This window comes from Chinchilla lanigera, unplaced genomic scaffold (assembly GCF_000276665.1).
Source record: "Chinchilla lanigera isolate Chin_1 unplaced genomic scaffold, ChiLan1.0 scaffold00006, whole genome shotgun sequence".
Classification (NCBI taxonomy): domain Eukaryota; kingdom Metazoa; phylum Chordata; class Mammalia; order Rodentia; family Chinchillidae; genus Chinchilla; species Chinchilla lanigera.
The window spans coordinates 31,658,220-31,683,207 of record NW_004955407.1 but is presented as its reverse complement, the minus strand read 5'-3'; the positions used below and the strand labels follow the sequence as shown (position 1 = coordinate 31,683,207).

Below are 24,988 nucleotides of genomic sequence, written 5' to 3'. Positions count from 1 at the left end.
TGGTCCAGATGTCTTGGCCTGTTTTGTGATGCTGTAACAGAGTGCCCAAGACTGGGTAATTTATAACCAAAAGGCGTTTATTTCTTACTGGGAAGTCCAGGGTTGAGAGGTCTCTCTCTGATGGCTTTCTTGCTTTGTCCTCCTATGATAGAAGGTGGAAGGGCAAAGGGTCAAGAGAGAGACAGAGACAGAAACAGAGAGCAATGAGAAGACAAGAGAGGGCTAAATTTGCTTTTATAACAGAACTACTCTCACGGTAGTGACATCTGCACTCATGGCCTAATCACCCTTTCAAGATCCCACCTCTCGATTCTTTTGCAGTACAGTCCGATTTCCAACGAGTGAACTTGGGGGACACACTCAAATCACAACACCAGGATTGTAAAACATTTTGAGGACACAACTTGAATGAACACTCCCACTTAACCTGCATCTGGGGCTGAGAATAGAGAGAGAAGCCCACATTTTATTATTAGGGTGAATGAAATGTTCCTGTGAATAACTCTGCCTCTGGAATTCCAGTTGGACTTAATCCTGCACCTGTGTTGAAGACTGTAGAACCCAGGAGAATGGTGATCTGAGCAAGAGAAGATCTGAAGTTTCAGTAAGCATCAAATGGTCTTTGTTTTTTAACAAGGATTCTAAATATGCACTCCTAAACCCATGGGGTCCCAAGAGAGCAAAGAAAATGCAGCCTATGCAGGAAACAGATTTTACACTATCTGAACAGGACAAGTCTTTTGCTAAGCCTGGAAGAGGAATGTGTGTGTGTGTGTGTGTGTAAAACCAGATGATGATAGTGGATGGGATATAATGCTTAAAACATGGTTTTTGGTATCAAACAGCTGTAAATTCAAATTTTGCTTTTTGTTGGTTGGCTAGGTGTAACATGCTATAATGCTGTGTAACAAGCTGCCCCAATACTTAGTATCTTAAAAGAACACCTAGGTATTTGTTCAAAAACTCTGAAGTGTGCATGGGCCCCAGTTGGGAGTCTCTGCTCTTCATCTTGGCAAGGGGTCACTTGTGTGGCTCCACAGATCCCAGATGTACTCACTTTGGGGTATCACCAAGAAGGTCCAGAATGACTGGGACCATGAAACATCTTTCTCCATGTGGTGCTTTTCCTCCCTGGCCTGCCATACAGAAAACACAGGAAGGTAAGATTCTTTCACATGGTAGCAGGAGGGACTGTTCCCCAAAGAGAAGCCACAATGTACGAGCATTTATGAAGCCTTTGTTTGTCTCACGCTAGCTAAAGTCCCAATGGCCAAAGCAAGTCACATGGCTGAGGCTGGAGTTCATATGAGAAGGGAAAAGTGGATTATAGCAGAGTGTGGCTACTAGAAGGTGGAATATTTTGGGGCTCATTAATAGAGCAATCTGCTGTACTGGTGACCCAGGACAACCTCTTCAACACCCTAACTTTTGTTTTCCGATCAAAATAAGGACAGTAACCTCCTTAATTGGGAATAGGCTAGATTAAAAATCCCAAAAAAAGTATGGTATGAATAATCTAGGTTCCCCCCCCTCCCATGCAACGTAGTATCTGGGGTGGGCACTTGGTAGTTTTAGTTCAGCTATGGTAAATAATGTTAAATATGGTAAATAATCTAGAGGTCTACACAATTCTCTTCACTTTTCCCTCATGATAGAAAGATAAGTGCAATTGCACCCAGTCCTTTCCATGCCTTTTTTTTTTTTTTTTTTTTTTGGTTTTTTTCTGGTACCGGGAATCAAACTCATGACCTTGTACTTGCCTGGCAGGCGCTGTGCCACTAAGCTAAATCCCCAGCCCTCTTTCAATGCCTTTCTAAGAACCAGGAGTGACCAGAGCAAACAGCAAGAGGCATGCACCAGCGGTCAATTTCCCTCTGAAAGGGCTTTCTCAGAAGCCCTGCCCGCTTACATCTCACTGAGCCAAATTGCATCAATTTAGGTTAGGCAATCTTTTTTTTTTTAAAGCTGACGATATTGCTCCCTTTCCCACATAAGAGTATATTAGTTTAAAAAAATGAAGGAAATAAAGAAAGAGAAGGAGAGAAAGAGAAAGAAAGAAAATAAAGAGAAAGGAAGAAAGGGAAAAAGGAAGGAAGGAAGGAACACAGGAAGCAGGAAGAATATTTAGAGGATAGGCACCTAGCGGTGATTTCCAGCCTCACTCCCACTTTACAGAGTTGCTCTGCATATAGTCGATGGTCATTAAGTAGCGGCTATTTTATTTTTCCTATTTATTTGACAGCCTCTGGTAGTTACTAGATGGCCTACCTTCTTGTCCTCCCAAGTTTCTTCCCCAAATTCAGGGAAGGGAGGAGCTGATATTGCCCCATAACTCCTTGGCTCCTATCTCAGTTGCTGATAGCTACATAACAAGCCACCTGGAAACTAGGTGGGCTAGAATGGCAAACACAGTTACTGCTCACAAGTCCACAGGGTGTCTACTCTAACTAGTCTCACCTGGGCGCACCGGCCACTTGAGGTCAGCTGAGAGTCAGAGGCAGCGCTGCTCAGTTGGCTGGATCCACATGCGTGTGGGGTCAGAGCTGTGAACAGACATGGAGAGAAGCAGCCCAAGAAAAGGTGGAGGACTGCAGGCATTTTTGTGATCCATGGTCACCAGCTTCTATCCCAGGGGATGGAGGTCACAGCACTTTGGTGTCATAGGACCCAGGAGAGTCTGTCCTGTTGCTCTTGGGCCACAGAACAATGTGGAACATGGTTCCCTGTAAATTGTTGCTTCTCAGTGGTCTATCTGTGTGGGCTGCTGTACCAAAATAGTATAACATGGGTGGTTGGTAAGTAACAGAAATGGATCTCTCTCAGTTGTAGAGGATGGAAGTCCAAGATCAAGGCTCCAGTAGATTCAGCATCTGGTGCTGGGCCGTTCCTGCACAGACCACCATCTCTCACTGTGCGGAAGAGGAATTTCTGTGGGTTCTCTTTACCAATGTACTAGACCTATTGCTAAGGGCCCTGCTCTTGTAGCCTGAATACTTCCCAAGGACCCCTCCTCCAAGACCATCACCTGGGCACAGGGTTTCCCATGGGTGGGCGCAAATACTCGGTCCATAACATTGGACCCGCTATTTCTCCAACTAGTGCTTCCTTTGCTCCTTCCAGTCTTCTGCAGAAATTCTCACGGCACAGTTCCATGTCTATTTGCTCAGTCTTCCTACCCTCCTCTGTCAAGGGCCAGAGAGCACCTGGCACAGCTCTGTCCTCTGGTCTGCACCCCTCTGTGCCTCGTAACTTTCCCAGCAACTGGCTTTGCCCATATCTAGTTCAAAATCTTGGGGGGCACAGGTGTCTCTCCTGCACAGTGGAGGGCCCAGCAGTGGGACCTCGCTCAGTCCAAAGGTCCCAGGTAGTTTTCATCCTCCAAGTTTTTCTTTGCCAAAGATCCCTTTGAGCTTTGAGCTTTTTCGAGAAGTGAAAACTGGCTGCATGCGCCCAGCCCGTCAGCTCCCTTGGGAACTTGCCTGAAAGGGCTTCAGTCCTTCTTGCCTTACACGTGAAGTCCTTTGATCACAGACTCTGGAGCCAGGTGGCTTGGACCCTAACCATGGTTCCTCCTTCATCTGCTGACTGTGTCACTAGGCCCATTACTTACTTTTTTATAAAATGAGAAAAACAACAACCTGGCTGAAAGGTTATGGTATCAACTGATCTAGTATTTCTGTGTTCCTAGAACACAGCAAACGTGATATGAGCTGGACACTGCACCATTTGCTGCTATGAATGTGACAATGGCTGTCTTTGGTTGAAGCTGTCAGTAAGCATCATTTTTCCTGGTTGGTGCTTTATTGTTGTTATTATTAAATATTCATTCAATCCCTTCTCATATCTTTATCCAGTCTTCTCCTTCATGCCTTCCATATGTAATAGCAATGTTAGATAGGGAGGATTAAAAAGTCGATAAGCTCTGCGGCCTTTGTCCTCATGAAGACAAGCCATTAAACAAAGGCTTTAAGATCCCAACAACAGCAAAAGTACAATAAAGGGTGATAAATGGCCCTTTTGTAAGGGCAGTAAGATGTTACATAATCCCAGACTGAAAGCAACGACTATAAATTTTTTAGTGTTCTGAGATGCTGCTACAACAAATTATGCCAGGGTAACCAGGCCATTACCTGGGGCTTACAAATATTTCAGTTCCACATCACTTGGATTTTGACTGTAACTGGATTTGACTTGTGTTTAGTGGCTCCATTTCCTCAGGGTTGAAAAAGAGGTCACATCTTTCAGAAATGGGGTTTGACAGCAAGCTGCATTTCTTCTCTGCAAACCACTTAGAGAGAGGAAGACCATCACATGCCACTGGGTAGAGATCGGTTTTTTATAGCTTGGATGGTGGGCCAAGTTGTTACAGGAGTGGAGTTTTAAAAAATTTAATCTATATTTCTTTTAAAGAAATACATGGACCTAGTTTTAAGAGTCTAACAGTGTCAAAAGCTTCATATCAAAACAGTCGTCCCCTAGTCTACTACTTATAGGAGATCAGATAATGAGGACCAGGGCCTAATTGACCTTCTCTGCGAACACAAAGGAGAAAAACAGCACCTTATACTCCTCCAGCATCATGCAGGCACGCTGGCACCTTGCAGGTTCCAGGGAAGAGTCAACACAGCTGAGAGCTGGTTGTTTACCTGGGCCTGTACTATAGATAACAGCAGGCAGCTGAATCTTCTGCTACCCCAACTACTTGCTCCTATGTCTAAGTAAATAAAAGCAGTGTGAGCCAGATGCTCAGGGTTCTTTGTCTACTAGAAGAGAAGGGCTCCCTGGCCCCTCTGTCAAAGTTATCTCTGTGTCTTGTCTTTAATCTCCACTCGGCCCCTCTGGGTAGGCATTCCTAGCCGGCTGGTTCCTATAACTACTGCTCCTTTTAATTCCCCACCTACTGAGGCAAACCCTTCAGATATGGTTTGAATGTCCCTCCAAAACTTATGTTGAAATTTAATTGCTATTGTCACAGTATTAAGAGGTGGAGCCTTTCACGGGTCATTAACTTGTGAGGGTCCATGCTTATCATGGATGAAGGCCGCTGTCACAGGAGTGGGTTGGTTATCGCGAGAGTGAGCTGTTATAAAAGCAGGTTCAGCTTTCTTTGGATCCCGCTCTCTTGTGCTCCCACCCTCTGGCCATGTGACAGCACTCAACATGTTCTCATGTCACGAGGAGGCCGTGACTGGAGGCAGACACCTTGACATTGGACTTCCAGCCTCCAGAACCGTGGAAAACAAATTTCTTTTCTTTATAAATTACCCAGTCTGTAGCATTTTGCTTTAGCAGCAGAAAATTGACTAAGATTTTTCCAAATCTTTTAGGTGTTTCTTATGCCATTTACCTGTATATATCTGGATAACATGTGAATGTTGTTATTTCCTGATTTGTCAACTTCGCATGTTCTTATATCACATTGCCTGCTCTAAGACCTACCTATGTTTCCTCTGCCTTCTCAGCCTTCCAATATATATACTTAAGTAGCAATGTTTGATCAGATCAATAATCAGGAATTGTATTACTTTGAGCATGTAAAAACCAACTACATCTGAACCATATAGCTGATAATGATAGCTTTTTCCTTCTCATACAGAGTTTTTATTTTTATAGAATTAACAATTGCCTCTTTTTTTTCCATTAGCTTAACTTTCTGTGTACTTACTATTACTTCATTGTCCCTGTCAGAGCAGAAAACTCCTTTGAATACCAGCATGGGGAATTCCCTTTTTGATCTTAAATGCATCTTTCCTGGACCATTTCTGGACTTGCCTCCAGGAAGACTTCAGACTGTGACTCTATTACTTTCCTGTATTCATCTTAGGATTTCCCTTAGAAGCGTTAGGGATTCCCTTCAACTCTTCCCATGTTGGAGTCCTTATTTCTTGACTTCACATCATCTTTTAAATTTTTATTTCCTTGTTTTTATGGAGCATATGAACAAGTAGAGTTTATAAGTGTCTGGAAGTAACAGTTTACCTTCATACTTGATTGCCAAGTTGGCTGGGTATAAAATTTTAGTTTCCAGATCATTTCTTTCAGAGTTTAAAAAATATTCTTCCATTGTTTTCCAGAGTCCATCATTCCTGTTGAGAAGTTTGATGCTATTCTGATCCCAAATCCTCTATATAATATCTTTTCCTCCCTGGATATTTAGGATATTTTCTTGCGCTAGCTTTTCTAAAATCTCATCATAACTTACCTTGCTGTGCGTTTCTTTTTCATTCTTTGTTAATGAAACTCATATTGCCCTTTCAACCTGGATATGAATGCTTTTATTTGTTTTTGGTTTTTGTTTTATTTTTCTGGTACCGGGAATCGAACTCATGACCTTGCACTTGCCAGGCAGGCGCTGTGCTGCTGAGCTAAATCCCCAGCCCCTAAATGCTTTTAGATGTGGAAGCTTTTCCTTTATTTGTTCTTTATTAACACCTTTTACTCTATGTTCTCTGTTCTCTCTTTTTAGAACTCCTATTATTGAACATTGACAGTCTAAGATTGATTCATAGATTCTAATTGACTTGTATTTTTCCTTTTTTTATACATGTGTGTGTGTACTCTCTAGGTCCTCTTTTCAACTTATAGGTCTTTAATTTTTTCTGTGAAATTTAAAAAATTTCCCTTCTTACACTTTGAAATTCTCAGAGCTCTTTCTCTCCTTTTTATTTTAAAGAGAAGAAATAAAAATAGTAATAAAACAGTTTCAAAACAGATTAATAGGAGAGTTACAGTAATTAATATGTGGCTTATTGTTGTCTTTGCAGTAGTTCTTCAGAGTATAAGATATATGCAAGATATCTTGTTCAAATAAGAAAAGATATTTCTCAATCTATGTGTTTTACAAATGTCCCACTCTCTTAAGTATCAGATTGTTTGTTTCAAATACATAAGAACCTCTCGTCTTTCAGAAGAGAACTTTCAAAAGTTTTGTTTTTAACTTCCTTCCTGTTCTCATCACTCTCTTTCCCTTGGGTTCCTGCTGTGTGTTGTCTTTTTTGACATTGTCTGTCAGTTCATGCTAGAAGCTTTTTCTTAGATGACTGGAGACCCTGGTTGTCCATTTCATCAAAAGTGAAGAACATAGGGTTGTTTTTAGGGTAATGAAATGTCTTAGAACTAGATGGAGGTGGTGGTTTCACGACATTGTGAATATACTAAATGCTACTGAACTATTCACCTTCAAATAGTTGCAGCTATGTCATTTAATTTCATCTTAATTTTTTAAAAAGCAAAGTCCAAAACTACATTGAGATTAGAATCCCTGTTGTGCATGGGGAGTGCCACTGACTGACTGGTGGACCTGTCCCAGGGGTCTTGGCCCAGAAACTTGTCATTTCTCTAGGAATACCCCAGCGTTAGTCTCTGTGGGCCTTTTCCACTAGACAGTTCAGAATGATGTTCTAATCTCCTGATTGACTTGGGCTGTAAGTCTGAATCCCAGTTTTGTGAGTTGAAGACTCTCATCCAATCTCTTTATTCTTGATGTGGCTCTCATCCCACTCCTGGGTACCTCTAATGTCCCTGTGATCAAAGGATTCAACCTTCCCAAAGAGTAAACTTGCCCGGGAGTAGAAGTTCTTCTTTGTGCGGATACTGTTTTCAGTCCCACACTCCTGCAGCCCTGAGTTCTTGGACCCCCATATCTTGAGACTTCAAATTTCTACTTTCTTCTCTATACTCAGCCTCCTATCCCTGTACCCCAGAAACTTGGTTTTCTTCACTCTGATCACTGGATTTGGTTTGTTTTTTTCTCCTAAGCACCAAGAGGTCATCTTTTTGGCTTACGATGTTCTTCTGGGTGTTTGCCATTGGAACCTGTCTCCCAGAGGAGGGCAGCATGTGAGATGCACAAATGCAGAACTCAGGACAGAGGTCTTCACCGTGGCATTCTGTAGCTTGTTGGGTGTGAATAGATTACTGACCCTCTCTGTGTTCTGAATTTGTAAGTATTTCTGAATCTACAAAATCATGGATTGAAGGGGGAAGCCCTTTCCAGTCTCCAACTCTGCTGCTCGAGCAGAAGCCTTTCAAAGATCAGATGTCAGGCCCCTTGGGAATGGAGACTTACTGGGAGACCCTTTGAAACCTCATGTGGCCATTTAATCCTGCCCACACCTTTGGAGCAGCATTTTCAACCAAAGGTATAAAGCACTTTAGAAGTAAGTGAATACTTGAAACACAAGATCATCCCCAAGGGATAGAAGTATTGAATAGAACAGATGACTGGAATTTAGACTGCTGACTGAAATTGATATACTTTAAATGTTCATGCATAAAGCATGGCTAAGAGTTCACCCTTTACTTTTCTACTCAGTGACCCTTCTCCTTCCTAGGGTCACTTCTGGCTCTCCATGGCTTCATGCAAACACCCCAGACTGCAGGAGAAACTAGAGGGTTTGCAGAGCTCACATAGCAGAGGCTCATCAGCACTTTAGAAAAGCCAAGGCAAATCAATGAAACAAACAACTATTAATGCTCTAAAATGATTTGATGGACAGCCTCATTTGCATATGGAACCAAGTACTGTACAGAGGGACTGGGAGGCACCGGGAGGGTTGGGGGGCCTGGGGTGCAGAGGGAGAGACAGACAGTCAGCAGCTGCGCAGATTCCCTTGAGATGTTAAAAAACACAGATTCCTTTAAAGCTGCCCATAGAATCTAGATTATAGCCACTGAGACTTTGCTATTAATTTTAGCAAATAAGCACTGGAGGCAAATTGGTGTGGTTTGGGCTTCATGACTCTTGAAAGAAACTTCTTTTAGTTAACCCTTCTCAAGTGACTCTTCCCACTGCCACCTTTCATTTCCCCCTTCTCTTTCTGTGCCTGGCTTTCTCACTCCTTTCACTTCCCTCTCTCCACAAAGGTCCCATCCTGCCTTTGTCTGCAGCACCCCCCACCGTCCGAGGGCCCCTGCAGCCTGGGGGCTGAGCCCCCCAATCTAGCTGCCTTTCTCTGCCTACTGGTCCCCTTGCTCACTGGCAGTTCAACCTCTTAGCTGTCTGAGTCAATTCCTTTGGCTCGTCAATGATCTCCGACCACTTTCTGTTGTTACAAGTGAATTCCACATATGGGGCAATTTTTATTAAAAAAGTACAAATTTCTTTAGCTTATAATTTTGGAGTCTGGAAAGTCCAAGACCATGCTGTGGGCTTTTGCTCAGCATCTGGTGAGGGTCTTCTTGCTCCATCATATCATGGAAAAGGCCTCACACGGTAACACAGAGCAAGCATGCTAGTGTAGGTCTCTTCCTCTTCCTACAAAGCCATTATAGTGATAAAATCCTGGAGGCCCACATTCATGACTTCATCTAACTCTAATTACTTCCCAAAGGCTCCACCCCTCCAAATACCATTAATGTATGAATTTAGGGATTAAGTGCCCAACTTCTTAATCCCAATAAAATTTTGGAGAGAGAGACATTCAAACCACATCACCCAAGTTTATCTTCCATGTTGGAAGGCTCGACTGCATCTCAGAGTGAGGCTGCGGAGGCTGCTCAGAGTAGGTCCCAGGAAAGAGTGTCACTGGATGGGGTTTGAGGAGATCCCTCAAAGCGGAGATGGAGATCATCTCTTGGTCCACCGAGTAGATTCTTGATTTACGTCACACGAAGAATTTCAGGATGCATCAGTGTCAGGCATAGGCAGATTTACTAGGCAGATTAGAAAGTAACAAAGAATAGAAGACTTGCAGCTCAAGTAACTAGAGGAGCTCACTTTGTTACAGGGTTCAGAATGACCTGCTTACAAAAACCTGAGGCCAGCTTTCATGGATTAGCTGAGGTGGGCCAGTGTCTGGTAGATCATTTTCTCAGTTCAGGTTTCATTGGTCCAGAGGAATCCTTATGGCTTGAGGAATATTTGGTTCCCATGAGAAGATAGCCCTGGCTTGGGAGTAGGACTGCTACAGTTCCATCTGTTAGGGGGTGATTGTTTCTGCTTGGGAGGAGGTGCTGTCATCACGAAGCCATCTCCAGCTCTGTATTTCCTTAAGTCTGAGGTGACTGTAGGTTTACAGAATTCCCGGCATTGCTGGGGGGCGGGGGTGTATGGAACTGGGTGTTGTAAATGTTGGCAACTAGGTGTCCCTGCAAACCCTCAAAATGACATCAGTTACTGTTATCTTTGTGTCCTCAGACTTCACACCGAGGGGATGAGATCCAGGAGGTAAATGAAGGGCTAATAAACCTTGCAATGCAGACACTCCTTTAGTGATTGCCATGCCTGACCTAGTCTGGGGGAAAGAAAAAAACAATTAATTTCCTTGTCTCTCTTCTACCTACCTTTATTTCTTACATTGTGTTTCAACAGGACCCTGTCCTCTGTCACTGAGGGGCACTGAGATGGGATTCAGTGTACGAGATCATGTCCAGGGGGACTGCCACACATGGGATGGCGGAGGACTGGCCCTACATGTGCAGCATCTTTTGTGCTCTGCTCATTGCTGCCCTGAAAATCTAATTTCTGCTTACCTTGGATCTTCCTTTTTCCTTTTTGGGGTGAACTCTCATATTTCTGTTTTATCTGAAAAGAGCTTGGAGGGCACATATGGTGGGAAAGAATCTCATAACGTGAAATCATATTGTCCTCCACATCCTGGCAAAGCTGTGTGGCTTGGGTCTGATACATTTTCAGTGGCCTCAAAGGTGGAAGGGGGAAAATTCCATTTCCTTTGACAAATTAAGTTGTGTCCATCTTTTTTGCCATCCTTGATAAATGATTAAGTTCCTGAGCCTCACTTTTGAAAAAGAAGCGTATTTTTCGACAAACCTACACTCAAAAGGACTGTGGAGTTCCTGTCGAAAGTGACACAAGATCCTGAGACTGGGGAAGGAACTAGAATCCAGCTGGGTCTCCCTGGAAACATCTCAAGGTTTCCTGAGGCCCTGTGGTCAGGTGGGGAAGCACCTGGGAGCCGGCGGGTGGACATATGTTTCTGAGCTAATTTGCTGTGCAATTTTGAGCCATTAGTCTTTGCTTCACTGTTTCCTTATGTGAAATATCTGAAAGCATAAAATGAATTCTGAGGAGAATTTTTATAGCATCTGAGGTATAAGAAGAAACGTGTAGCAGTGCATACGGGCTTTACCAGGACAAGGTGAAACCGGCTGGAAACTCGGTTGCCACACTGATTCCTAACAGTCCTGGTGCCTTGGTTTCTCCATTTGCTCACCTTTTGCTGTTAATGTTTCTCAACAGCCAAGTTGGAAAATGTTTAATATTTGTGTGTTTTATTGAAATGATTCCTTTGCTACTTGCAATGTCAGCTTTTGCCTTAGCTGTTATTATAAAACTGAATTAGCTTAGATGAGTCACCCATCCTACGCCTCGGGCTGGTAAATTGTCCCACCTCCCAGGTCTTTTGACTCCCAAACCCATGTCTTACTTCCCTCCAGGGCCAAAAATGAGGTGCATCTGAGTTCTAAGAATTCTGAAAACCATAGTGTCAGGCCTGAGTAGGGGGTAATTTTGATGAACTTTTATTCCCTGGCCCAATACACAGGGGTTATTGGATCTGCTAAGGCAGGGAGGTCCCAGCCCTGGTTATGTAACAGCCACTGCGTTTCCCAGGAAGATCTTGGCTTTGAAAAGTGCACTGGGAATGGGCTGTTGGATATTTTGGGCCAGATCTATACCAAGGGAAATAATCTGAGTGATTTGAAAGAGCTTTTTAAAGCCCACCAAGCACTGTGATGAGGTCGTGCGTCATCTGAGACGTCACTGGCTTCACAGAGGCTCTCCAAGGCTCCCATTTGCACCAGCACAACTCAGCTCATTAGCCACTGGGCAGACCAGAAACTGAAGGACCCCATAGATGGCTCAGATAAATTTAAAAGGACCCAAGAGCTTCTACTATTAAGCCAACAGGCTCAGAGAAAGAAAAAGAGATCTCGCTGCACTCAGCTGTGCTCAGCAGGGGATGCCAGAAAGGTGTGGTGCAAGGGTAATGGCAATGTCAAGTGACTGTTGACCTTTAAGAAATGATCTAGTGAGGGTTAGAGAGGGAGAAAGTGGGAATCATGGGACCTGGGCTTTAGTTACTAACTAGTCATGTGACCTTGAAAAAGTTAGCTCTCTTCTTTCATCCTTAGTTTCCTCACTTGTACAAAAGCATCCTGTAAGCATATGATATGTTTCATTCTGTTACTGATGAGCAGGGGCTACTTTTCTCTCCATAACCAACACACTAAAGAAATAAGAGTTTCACTGCCCTGTGAAATTCACATTCGGATGGGAATTTGTAGTTGGAGACTTCTACACATGTGGACTGAATACTTCTGTCACCCTAAATTTGTACATTGAAATTCCACCCCCCGACATGATGGTATTAAGAGATACGACTTGGGGAAATGAATAGTTGTAAGAGCAGAGCCCTCCTGAATGGGATTAGTGCCCTTATAGAAGAGATCTGAAGGAGCTTCCTTGGCCCTTCAACTGTATTATGTGCTGACATAGCAGGTGGATAACTGTCCATGAACCAGAAAATGGCTCTCATCACATATCAAATCTTCCACACTTTTATGTAGCACTTTCCTAGCCTCCAGACCTGTGAGATCTAAATTTCTGTTTATACACCTCTGATATATGGGACTGTATTATATTATAGCAGCTTTAATGGACTGAGACACATTATTTTAATTATAAAGATAAGCAACCCAGTTCTCCCACACTGCTGCAATGGCTGGTATAGATATGGCACATGGAAGAGGTGCATTTCATGGCCAACTGAAAGAAGCAGGGTGATGCAAGCCCTCCCAAGCTTGCTATACTCAGGGCAAGACCAGCTGTTTCTAGGTACAGGATATTGATTAACCCCTAAAGACAGCATTCTGTTTGTAATCATGAGTTTCTAACCTCCCTTCTCTCTCTCCCTCCCTTCAACCATTGATCCATCCATCTGCTCATACAGCTGTCTAACCCCTTATCCATCCATCATCCACCCATCCATTCATCCATCCACCCACCCATATATCCATACATACATCCACCCATCGATCCAGCTAGTTTCCACACACCTAATCATTTACCCAGCCAACCCACACATCCATCCTCCTGCTTATTTATGCATCCATTTATCCATGCACTCACCCATTCATCCATCCAGTTATCCATTCACTTATCCATGCATGCATGCATGTCTACGTCCCCATCCATCTCCTCCAAATGTGTTTATTTAGCAGATTCTTATTTGTAGAGATAATGGCAAGTCCTGTGTGGGAAATAAATGGCATGCGGAAATGGGCTGTGTTCTAGAGGGAGGTCAAACTCACAAAACAAAGATAACATAGCTGGAATGATCACGGAAGGAGTACAAGAAAGTTATGGGGCTTTCTATCCCTCCATCCTTTTCTGTTCTTTTCCTTCTCTTGGACACCTGTAATAAAGAGATACCTCTGTGAAACTCCTTCTTGAGCTAACTATAATTATGTGGTCACATTTACACAGCTGGGCAAATTTCTGTGGTCACTTCATGAAGGCTTCTTGAGTGATAGCATTATTACTGTAGCCAGGCTTTCTACTCACCCAGAGGAAGCTCACTGGGGTAAATGGGTCCTCCTTTGTTTTATTCAGAGCATATTAATACCAAAAAATTAAAATAGGCTGTGGCTTTTGGATATAGTCTCATAGTATGATTTCTTTTCAAGGTGATTGCCATTTGATTATTAGCTATTGTATAAATTTATAAATAAAAGGCTAGTCCTTTTGATATTTTACTCTGACAATTTTATTTTTAGGGTGATTTTAGTACACTCAGGTTTGTCAGAGGAATATGATTAATGTGGTGAAGAGGATGTGGAAATGACTAAATCATCAATGACTGCGATAGCTGTCACATAGAAAGGATTGATACGGATTAACCTAGAAGGCCAATGCCGAGTATCATGGAATGATCAGGCCTGCAACCTCTCAAATGAGTGGATGGTGAAGGCTTAAATAAAAGAGGCAGGTGCTATGATTTTAGTGCTCCAGAAGGATCAAAACCCTCTAGCAGAATTTTAGATTCTCTGGGGGCTGAGACAAAGCACTTCTCTGGGTGGCCCATATTTATTTGGTTTTCAAACAAAGGACAGGGACACTGAAGAAAGCATGGGAACTGAGCAGGACCTTGGGAACCACTTCAAAGACTTCCCTAATAGTAAATTATGCTAATTAAGAGACTAGCTTATCTCCAGGTTGACATTCACTACAGGAGTGAGACACCTGCAGTTACAGTCTCTAATTAATTGGGGTTGGAGCCAGGCATCCTCAGCTGTGGCCTTATCCTGTCCTTTGAGGCATCTTGGCTTCACAGGCCACTAAAAGCCTCAGCCAGGACCAGTGACTCATAGAGGTTCACTTACTGTGAGTCCACTGCCCATCTCCAGACAAGGAGCCTAGGCAGGGACAGACTCATATGTAAACACAGACAGCCAATTGATTATTTTTAAGTCCTGCTCAGAGCCACTTTCCAGTGGTCTCCATCAGCTGAGTTCATATTCTAAGGCAAATTTTAGTTCAATATAAATACTACTTTTGAAACAACTGAAACATCCATTAAATGATAAAAAGATAAAATGTAGTATATCTATACAGTGGAATATTATTTATCATTGAAAAGGAACGAGTTGCTTACACATACTGCAACATGGATAACTCTTGAACAAAGTTTGTTAAGTGAAAGAAAACAACCACAAAAGGCCATATATTACTTGGTCTTATTTCTATGAAATGTCTAGAATAGGAAAATCGATACAGGCAGGAAATTAGATTAGTGGTTGTCTAGGACTAGGGTGTGGAGGGAAATAGTGGGTGATTGTTAGTGTGAATGGGTTTCTTTTTAAGGTAGTGAAAATATTCTGAAACTAATTGAGGTTATAGTCTCTGTGTTAGTCAATTTCCTATTGCTGGGACAAAATACTTGCTAAAGGAGGTGATATTTATTTTGGCTCATGGTTGTAGTGGGTTCAGTATATGGTTGGCCCCGAGGTAGAAGTGGTGTGGTAGAAGACTATAGCAGAGGAAAGCTGCTCTCATTCCATGGCAGCCTGGAAGCAGAGCAAGAAAGAGGAGAAGCTGGAGTCAAGAATACACTCTTCCTGGTCCCACTTCCAGGGACATATTTATTCCAACCAGCCCCTGCCTCCAAATGCATGAAATTTGGAGGAGGGGGACATTTTTCACCTAAACCATAACATGCTTGCATAGCTCTGAATATATGACAAATCTACTAAGTCAACTGAATACATGTATAACATGTATGGCCTGAAAGTATCTCTTAAAGTTACTATAAAAATAATTAGATGATTTTTAACTTTTTATAAGAGAAATCACTTCACTAGAATAAAACCAGAGACTAATATCATACTTCAGGCTCCCATAGGAGCCCTGGAAAGGCACTAATTCTCTCTTCCTGTCCCCCTATCTTGTCCACAATGTGAAGACTTAGTGGAAGCAGTAGCAAATCTCATCATCCCTGCAGATGCAAGGCACAAACGTCCTGGCCAAAGGGTATGGGGGAGGAAAGCTATTCACCTCATGGAAGCCAGAAGCAGAGAGAAAATAGAGGAGCCAGAGACAAGAATACACCCTTCCAGGTCACCCATCAGTGACCCCCCTCTCCTGAGTAGGCCACGCTTCCTAATATGTTGCACATTCAGCCATGAACTCACCAATTAATTAATGTCCTGATGAGCACAATATCCACATGATTCAATCACATCCCAAGAGCCCCTCTTCTGAACACATTCAACTTTGGGGGTAGACTATAGATCTAAACCATAACATCATTGAAGAGTGAACCTGACATAAGAACCTGGTGGTGCACGCCTGTAATCCCAGCACTCAGGAGACAGGTAGGAGGATTAACACAACTTTGAGGCCACTGTGAGCTACCGAGTGAGTTCAAGACCAACCTGAACTGCCTGGTGAGACCCTGTCTCCAAAAGAAAAGCTAAGAGTGAACCTGGCCCTGCCCTACTCTCTTGCTTCCCTTTGTGTCTTGTGATCTCTTTCACAAACCTCTGCTTGCCTGTCTTTCAGGTGCTCGTACCATGTGATGCTACCATGAGGAGGCCCTCACTAGAACTGAGCAGAGGCTCACAACATGCTCTAGGACTTTTAGGACTGTGAGTTAAATAAACCTCTTCTTTATAAGGACTGTGAGTTAAATAAACCTCATGTATGCCATTATAGTAACACAAATAGACTTAAGGCAGTCACCTATCCAGCCAATGTTCTCTCCACTGGCTGAGGACTGCTTCTGGGGAAGTCAGCTCTCCCACATTTCCAGGCTGAACTTGTGTGAGAGGCTACTGCAAGGTTCTGGGGCTTGAAGTACAACGTTGTGTACAACATTCATGGAGGGTGGTGGTGTTGTAAGTGATCCTAGACTGAGCTCACATGGAATATTACCCCTTCGCTGTGACTGAAATCATGGTGTTATAGGCACTGCTACCATAAGCAACTTGGGCTCCCATGGGCAGTTTAATGTCTATAGCTAGCATTTTCTTTAAATGAAGTCAAAATAGAATAAAATAAAACTGATCAAAAAATACACTTTCAGGAGGTTTTTGTTTCATCACATGCTAAAGGTATCTCTGTGCTGCAATGTAACCTAACATGGATTCAGCTCTAGGAGCCAGTGTGAAGATTGCTGCCCAGCTGGAACAATCTCTCTGTTCTTTTAGAAACTGAAGCTCATTTTCTAATAGGCTTTGAGGTTGTGGCACAGTAAGTTGAAGAACTATGTGTCCTGGTGGGAAGGACATGGAATGAAGTATAAGTTGAAGGAGAGTTGGACTCTGGTCTTGTCTGTTTCTTAGGAATAATATTATCCAGGACAATGTACCATGAAGAGTCCTGGTGTAGGTCAAGGTTCTTCATGGAAACAGAACCACTAGGATGGATGGCCAGGTAGACAGGCAAATGAACAGACAGACGGACAATAGATAAATGAATAAATGTTATGGTTGGTGTCTGGAAATCCTCCCAAAGCTTCATGTGGGGAGGGTGGGCTTTTTGGAGGCAGCTGAATCTAGAGTTTGTGGTTGGTTCAGTGTGTAGTGCAAGGATTGGGGGTGTGAGTGGTACACCCGCACTAGGGCGGGTAACCTGCATACAATTTAAGGGGGAAAAAGAGGCTCGCTTCACCCTCTTGCTCTTGTTGCTTTTGCTCTCTTCAGCTGCCATTAACTGTTGCCCTCTCACACCACTCTGCCTTGGAGCCAGCTGATTATCGACTGAAACCTCCACAAACGGTGAGCTAAATAAACCTTTCCTTCCTTAATTTTGGACATCTGGTATTTTTGTCCCAGCAATGACAGAAAAGTAACTAAGACAACAAATGTTTTTACAGTTGGCCTATTCTACACCTGTGGATTCAGCCAACTGTGGATCAAAAATTCTTTAAAAATTATGTCTGTACTGAACATGTGCAAACATTTTCTTGTCATTGATCCCTAAGCAACACTCAGGAACAACTATTTGCATTGCATTTGGTATTGTAAGTAATCTAGAGATGATTTAAAGTATACAGGAGAATGTGCCCAAGTTATAGGCAAATAACCTACACCCCTTTATATAAATAACTGGAGCACCTGAAGGCTTTGGTCTCTGCGGAGGGTCCTGGAACTAATCCTCCACAGAGAGTGAGGGTGGTGGCATATATTTAGTATGTAGATACACACACACACACACACACACACACACACACACACACACACACACACAGATTTATCTCAGGGCACTACTTTATGCAGTTGTAGGGGCTCAGGGTTTGGCTAAGAGTGGAAAACCTTAGTTTTTGCCTTAAGTCCTTCAACTGATTAGATAAGGTCCACTATAAGTGTGTTTTTTTTGAAAGTCAGCTGATTGTAAATGTTAATCATGTCTTCCAAGCATCTAGCAGCCACTAGGCCAGCATTTGATTAGATCATTAGTTGCTACAGGGTAATCACCTGTTAGGCTGTTACAGAGATGACCAAGCACCATGCCTGTACTCGTGAGGATTCCCGCTGAGGAACAGCCTGGTTCCTTTCAGTTTCCCAGTTCCGTAACGTGAGCTCATTTCCTGACAGTCTAAAAGCCAAATGCTTTATGGGGATGGGGTTTGCAGCCTGCACCCCGTGTTCTGTAACTGGAGACTCTGAGTTCAGGCCTAACCCTTGTTTCACAGGCGAGAGGACTCTCACTGAGGATAAGTGGCTGTGGAGGCCTTGCCATGGGCTTGCAGCCAGGCCCTCACGCAGAGGGAGGCATCTTGTCTTTCACAGAGAGCGTAATGGGTTCCAATGTGCCACATGGCGAAGGAAATGCTTTGTTTTAACAGAATCTCAACTTCAGTGTGAGCGGTTCTTACCCCCTTGTACAAGGGGCTGGTTGTGTTTTCCTTTGACAGGCAGGTGGGTTTTATGAAGAGCACATTTCCTACAGACAGCAGGCCTGCTTCCCTTCCTCATGGGAGGCCCAGAAGGATTTCTCCAGAAGGAAGAAGCAGAGCACATGCTCTGGGAAGCTCAACTTTCTCTCTGCTTGTGCAGATGTGCACATGTGTCCAGACCCCTCCACCTCTCCACAGGAGGCCCAAACCTGGAAGTGAGGACATGGCTTACTGAAGGATCATTGTGTGCTGGGTGCCTGCACTTCTGCAGGAGAGGGTGCAGGGGACTCTGTGACCAGAAAGGTACTGAACATCCCTTCTCTTGCTCCTCGCTAGCTGGTTTTCTAACCATTTAAACGTGGAAGCAACAGGCTGAACTTAAGATTTTCATCTTTATATGTGTTTCCTCCTTGCGCAGTAGAGCTTATGCGAAGTTCAACTAGGTCGAGGCCCCAGTCTCTGTCTGTGTCTTATGAAGAGCTTAGTTTAAACTCTACCTCTGTTTTATATATTGGGGTCCTGGATGAAATTTCATTTGAGGAAAGGGCATTCCATTGCTTTAAAAAAAATCTGAAAATTTTGATGAGGGCAATAAGGAACGATTGAAGGTCATAGACCTAGATGTGATGGAATGTATATCATATTAAAACATAAAGGAAAAAGTAACCAAACTGTATATGTCAACCTCTACATCACATACAGACTCTCTAGAGAACGATATTTATCTGGGAGTAACCAGGGAGCACCGAGTTGATCAATATGCACGTTGAGGAAACCATGACTATATTCAAAGTCAGGGCCAATGGAAATTTTAAAGGTAAAATGAGGAGAATTGCATATGTTATTTTGAAACAATAGTCCTGGACCACAGTGTTTAATATAACAAAGGTGTTCAATGATCAGTAACAGGAGTAACACCAGTCCAAATTACAGCATACAGTTATTGGCCAGACACCCTTGCGCAAATATTCCTTAGGTTAGGTTGTGATGGCCTTTGTACAAAGTTGTGGTCATGGCAGAGTCTTTTGTGATCACACTTAAGTACATGAGTTCCCCTGCTTTCCAACCTCCCAATTTTATTTTATCTTTTGGTTAGGACTTGACATGAGCAATTCCATTTTGATTTTGACACCTTTCACTTACAAGATCCTTCAAAATGCTTTTGCCCAATACCTTTATTTAAAATTTCCTGTGTGAGCCAGAGTCAAATGTTCCTGCATAGAGTCAGAAGTTACTGCCAAGGGAAAGGTGTGTATGACACAAAGCAAAACACATCTTACCTGAAGATATTGACATGGGCCCCCAGGAGCTTGGTCTAACAGGTGTGCATTCATAGAGAGACTTGTTCAAATCACTATATGGTGATCTTTGTTCAAAAACAGCAGAAACAGGTCCACAGCAGCCTCAGCCCTGTGTCCCAGGGCATGAGGAGCAAATCTGCTCACTCCACACAACAAATACTTCCAAAGCCTAGAAGCCAGGCTTGTCAACAAACAGACAATAATTTCCCCAAGTGCTAGTTTCACACTCCAAGAACATAAATGTCAAGCCTGGGGTACAACCCACTCTTGGGATGGGAGAAAGCCCCATTTTCCACAGAAACCTCAAGCTACCCCTAATTTTTTACTTTTCATCATCTGTGTATAACACAGCAAAATAAAAATGTGTTGCTTAGCCTCAGAGGGAAAACAAACACCCTATGAAATTAAAAAGGCCTGTTATGATGTTGACTTTTAGTTGCATTTTTGCTCATGGGAAAGAGTAGTTACATTAGGGTCAGATTTATTCAGAGAAGTCATCTTGGTGTCTCTGCCCAACCAAAAGGTGCAATAACCACCCGACATACCCTCTGTTATTGGCTTTGCTTATGCTGACTGGGATGTGGCAAGTTTAAGTGCATACAAGTTTGACACCAAAGACTCGGAGGAACAGCCAGTGAGGGCCTGGGCCAGGAAGGGGTGACCCATGATTGCAAGTGGCAGCAGTGCATAGTTAAGGAGCTTGGCATGACCTCTGAGTTTTCCTGAGCAGAACATCAAGGTGGAGCCATGCTTGATGCATCACAAAGCCCTGTTGTGGAAGGGGCTTCCCTGTCTCCAGGATTCTCTCTCTAGAATACTGATCAAATATTTGTGTGACCAGTATCCTGATTTGTCAACTTCATTGAATTAAGAAAAGTCTAGCAAAATAGTAATGCACACCCCTGCTATGCCTGGGTGGGTCAGGGAGGCATGACCTTGGGTACTATATAAGGTCCCTCACCCATTCTTCTCTGACACTGATCTCCTTCTGTTCTTCCTGGCTCCCTGGGGTGAGCAGATTTATTCCACAGGGCCTTTCTATCAGGCTATTTCTGCCTTGGAGCTAGCTGACTATGGACTGAAACCCTGACACCATAAGCCAAATTAAGTCTTCCTCTTTTAAATTGTGGGTGTCAGGTGTTTTGTTCCAGTGATGACTAATACAACTTGGTTTCTATTTCCAACACTTCTTCAGTATTCATGTGAGGAAAACAATCACCCCTGTTGAGGGTCTTGGGGCTGAGCTTTTGCACCTTTTCCCTCTCTGCCTCCATGTTCCTTCCTCTGCAGGCAGGCAGCAGTTGCTCTGGCCAGTGTCTGATGCTGTACTGCAGAGAGGATCAAGTTGGGTGAGGATCAAGTTGCTACACATTGCTCAACAGGTCCCAGGAGAAGATATAATTATCAGTGATTGAGTCAGCCCAGGTTATTTACGATGACTTTTGTTCTCTTATCTGGGCCCAACTGAAAAAGAATTTTATATTTTTGAAATATCACACAGTTGTGAGCAGCTAGGCATATTACCTTCTTGTGTTTTCCGATTTATTTTCAGTTCAGACATTTCTCTGATTGTAGAAGAGATTACCACCAGATTCAGTAAGGAACCTACTATTATTGCTATTACATCTTTGACCTGTTAAGTGTTGAGTCTCTGCTAGGAACCTTGTGCACATTACGACTTACCTTGACCCTTGTCAGGAAGGTCTTATCATCACCTCCACTTTGAAAAAGAGTTGATTGAAACTCAAAGAGGTTAATCAATGTGCCCAAGGATACACAGATCTGAGTGGCAAAGGCAGGATCCAAATTCACTAAGTTTATGTTATTGTCTTGGAGGTTTTAGCTTTGCATTTATTTCTATAATCTACTTGATTTACTATTTTTGAAAGATGTAAGTTCTATTTCTAGATTTATTCCTTTTCGTATGAATGTCTGGGTGTTCCAGCACCATTATCAACAGTCTTCCTTTTCTGCATTGTGGTACCTTCTTCCTTTGTCAAAGATCAGCCGACTAAATTTATGGGGTCTCTTTTTAGGTTCTTATTTTGTTTTAATGATCTGTTTATAGTATTCCTTCACCAACATCACCATGCTTGATTATTGTAGATTTATAGAAATTCTTAAAGTTAGGTAGACCAGTCTTCCGACTTTGTTTCCATCCTTTGTTATTGGGTTGGGTGTCATAGATATTTTGCCTCTCTGTATAAGCCTTAGAATCAGTTTGTCAGTCTCCACAAACTAACTTGCTGGGATGGCCAGTTGATTTTTGAGAAAGACTCAAAGGCAATTCAATGGAGAAATAAAGAACAAATGGTGTTGCCACAACTGGGCATCCGCAGACAAACAAAACCTCTTCCTAAGTATCACATCTTATACCCCAAAACTCCAAATGGATCATAGATCTAAATAAAAAATATAAAATTATAAAACTTTTAGAGGAAACATAGGAGAAAATCTTTGTGACCTGGGGTTAATAATCAATAGATAAAATATTAATAAACTGGCCTTCATCAAAATTAATATGTAAAATAGTATAGGAACTCTGTAGTACAGTTTGACTATTTTTAAAAAACTGAACAAACTTCCCTGATGACCTGGCAATATACGTTCAGACATTTCTCCTATAAAAATGAAGCTATGTGACTGCACAACCTATGCACAAGTATTCATAGCAGTTTTATTTTGGAAATGAAACCAAAACTTCTAAAACCCAATTTCTTTCCATAGGTGAATGGTGAAACACATGATGTTATCTGCCTACCATGGACCAGGACCCAACTCTAAGTGGGCAGAATCATAGAGACACCAACACAGATGAATCTCAAAAACATTAAGCTGAATGAAAGAAGTGACTCATAAATGGCTACACACTGTATGATCCTATCTCTGTGACGTTCTGGAAGAGGCAAAAGTTGAGAGACAGAGCTCAGATTCGTGGTTTCCAAAGACTGAGTGTGGAGGACTTAGAGGGGAATCGCTACAAAAGTAGCAAGGGAACTTCCGGTGAACTGAAAACACTCTCTGTTGACTGTGGTGATGGTGTGTAACTGTACGCATAGGCCAACACTTAGAAAACTACACACCTCCAATGGGTGGGCATTACTGGGTGTAAATTATACCACCAAAAATGTGACTTCAAGAACTTTAAAGTAGAAGTCCAGAAACTGGCCAGAGTTCCATTTTCTGTCAGGGACTGTTTTTCCAAAAAGGCGGTAATTGAGACAAGGGCCAAGCTGGGTTGAAGGAGCCAGCTGTGTGTCACCTGGGAAGGACAACTGGGGACTTGAGAAACACGTGGGAGGCCAGGGCTGTGTGGTCCAACTTTATAGCTCATTCCAAGCAAGAGGGGAAACACAGAAACACACGGAGTGAGGGAGTGACAAGACTGTTTTGGATGATTTCTGGTTTTCAGGAGTCTCTCTGCCTGTGGTGTACAGAATAGCCTCGACGGGCTAAGAGTAGAAATACAGACCCAAGTGGAGAGGTGAGGTTTAGGAATGAGGACGGGTGGAGAAGCTGAGAAAGAGGAGAAAGATGAGAACAGGAAGACACATGCCCTGTCAGAAGCGCCCTTTAATCTACACTCTCTTAATGCTCCACCTCGTCGTTGAGGGCTCCCTCTTGCCCTCATAGAACATTCTCGTCTGTCTTTCCTAGAGCACAGGGAGAGAGAACCCATGTGACTTCCTTAGGCAGCAGACAGAACTGATGCTCCGAAGAACAGGGGTTTCCCCTCATCTCCTTTAAATTATTTGTCCCTCTGAGGTCCAGACTTACTTTCAGGGAGGTCTGCCTGCTGCCAAGTGGAAGAAGGAGGAATCTGGCCTCTGCAGGAGAATTAATGCAGGGGAGACTAAAAGGCAAAGAGACAAATCTCATTGCCTAGATAAACAGGTTCCAGCATCCCGATTACCAAGATCCTAACTCTGTCTGACTCAGCACACAGTTTTAGAAATTTTGCTCTCTTGCTCACTTAGTCCCCAGATGGAGCATATGCCGTGCTTGGATTGCAATGTGAAAAGTGTTTCCACAGCAGAAATTGATCTCCTGTGTGTTGAGATTTATAGGGAGAAAGATTTTAGAGGGATTAAAGCTGTTTATACCCAACTGACATGGACATGTTACAATGGAAGACAGAACCCTGAGGATGAAACTTGGCTTCTACATTGAAAAGAGAGTTATAGCTCATTTAGAACCACTTTAAGGTACGTTCATTAGTCTAAAAATAGTGTGTCACTCGCAGGAACAGCATGTAAGGAGGTTTTCAATTGCAAAGGAAGCATTGGCAGTTGGAGTTTATTATCACACCTGTCACAAGAATTGGGGGTCCACATTTGCTGACTCCTCAGCAGTTTGTTGACATTGGTCATGCCTATTTACTGAGACTCTCTGAGATTTTGCCTCATGGTCACAAGATGGATGCGAGCATCCTGATTACTGTATCTTCACATCACAAGGTCCAAAAACATGAAGTAGGGACTAGAAGATGTAGCTCAGAGGTAGAACTTTTTTTAACACTCATGAGGCCCTGGGTTCAATCCCCAGCATGGCCAAAAAACAAACAAAACAAAAATAAAACCCCATACAAAGTATGAGTGGGCCTGTCTGTGTGTGCCTATTTTTTTTTTTTTTATCAGTTTTCTTTCTCGTTGAGGGCTCACTCTTGCCAAAATCCCAAACGATTTTCCCTTTCATGTCAGTGGATGAAACTAGGTTCTATACCCACTTCTAAACTAACCTTCGTAGATCTTGATTCATATCCACGAGGCTGGGAACATCTTCCCTGAGCATTGCTGCTCAGTAGTTGAGCAAACCCAAAGCTGAGTATAGCAACCTACCATAGTTTATACTTCCTGAGTAAGTACATTGTGAACTAGGTTCCTGCTCTGAGCTTTGCATACACTGTCTAATCTTTATAATAGTGTGGGAATTGGGAATCTACAAATTGCAATTGAAAAAGTTGGGGTTTGGAAATGCAAAACAATTTTTGTCCTCCATCTCGCAGGAGTTAGCTAATGTATTCAAATCTTTTTCCAGGTAACTCTGATCTTGAGCTGTTAACATCCTATGGCAAAAATGTATAATGTGGCATAACATAGGGTGTGTGTGTGTGTGTGTGTGTGTGTGTGTGTGTGAGAGAGAGAGAGAGAGAGAGAGAGAGAGAGAGAGAGAGAGAGAAGAGAGAGATGTGGAATGGACTCATCAGAAATCTATTTTTAAGGGAGCTTCAGACTAAAATAAAAATGTATCAAAGATCTAAATGTTAAAACAGAAACAATATGCTGGAAGATAAAATAGGTAAAACTTGTATAGACATGGGCAAGGACT

At 42.8% G+C, this 24,988-nt stretch overlaps 1 long non-coding RNA gene across 3 annotated transcripts in view; it reads left to right on the top strand.

The window, feature by feature from the left end:
• Positions 1–24,785, top strand: part of LOC106146958 — a 52,099-nt gene extending 27,314 nt beyond the window's left edge. For 2 of the 3 annotated variants that reach the window (XR_001231632.1, XR_001231633.1), the window contains exons 2-5: positions 16,022–16,107; positions 17,164–17,238; positions 18,378–18,662; positions 22,388–24,785. This is a non-coding gene — a long non-coding RNA (uncharacterized LOC106146958). Of the gene's footprint in view, positions 1–522; positions 605–16,021; positions 16,108–17,163; positions 17,239–18,377; positions 18,663–22,387 lie in introns of all 3 variants that reach the window. The other variant, XR_001231631.1, reaches the window with a different exon arrangement.
• Positions 24,786–24,988: the final 203 nt, after the last annotated feature.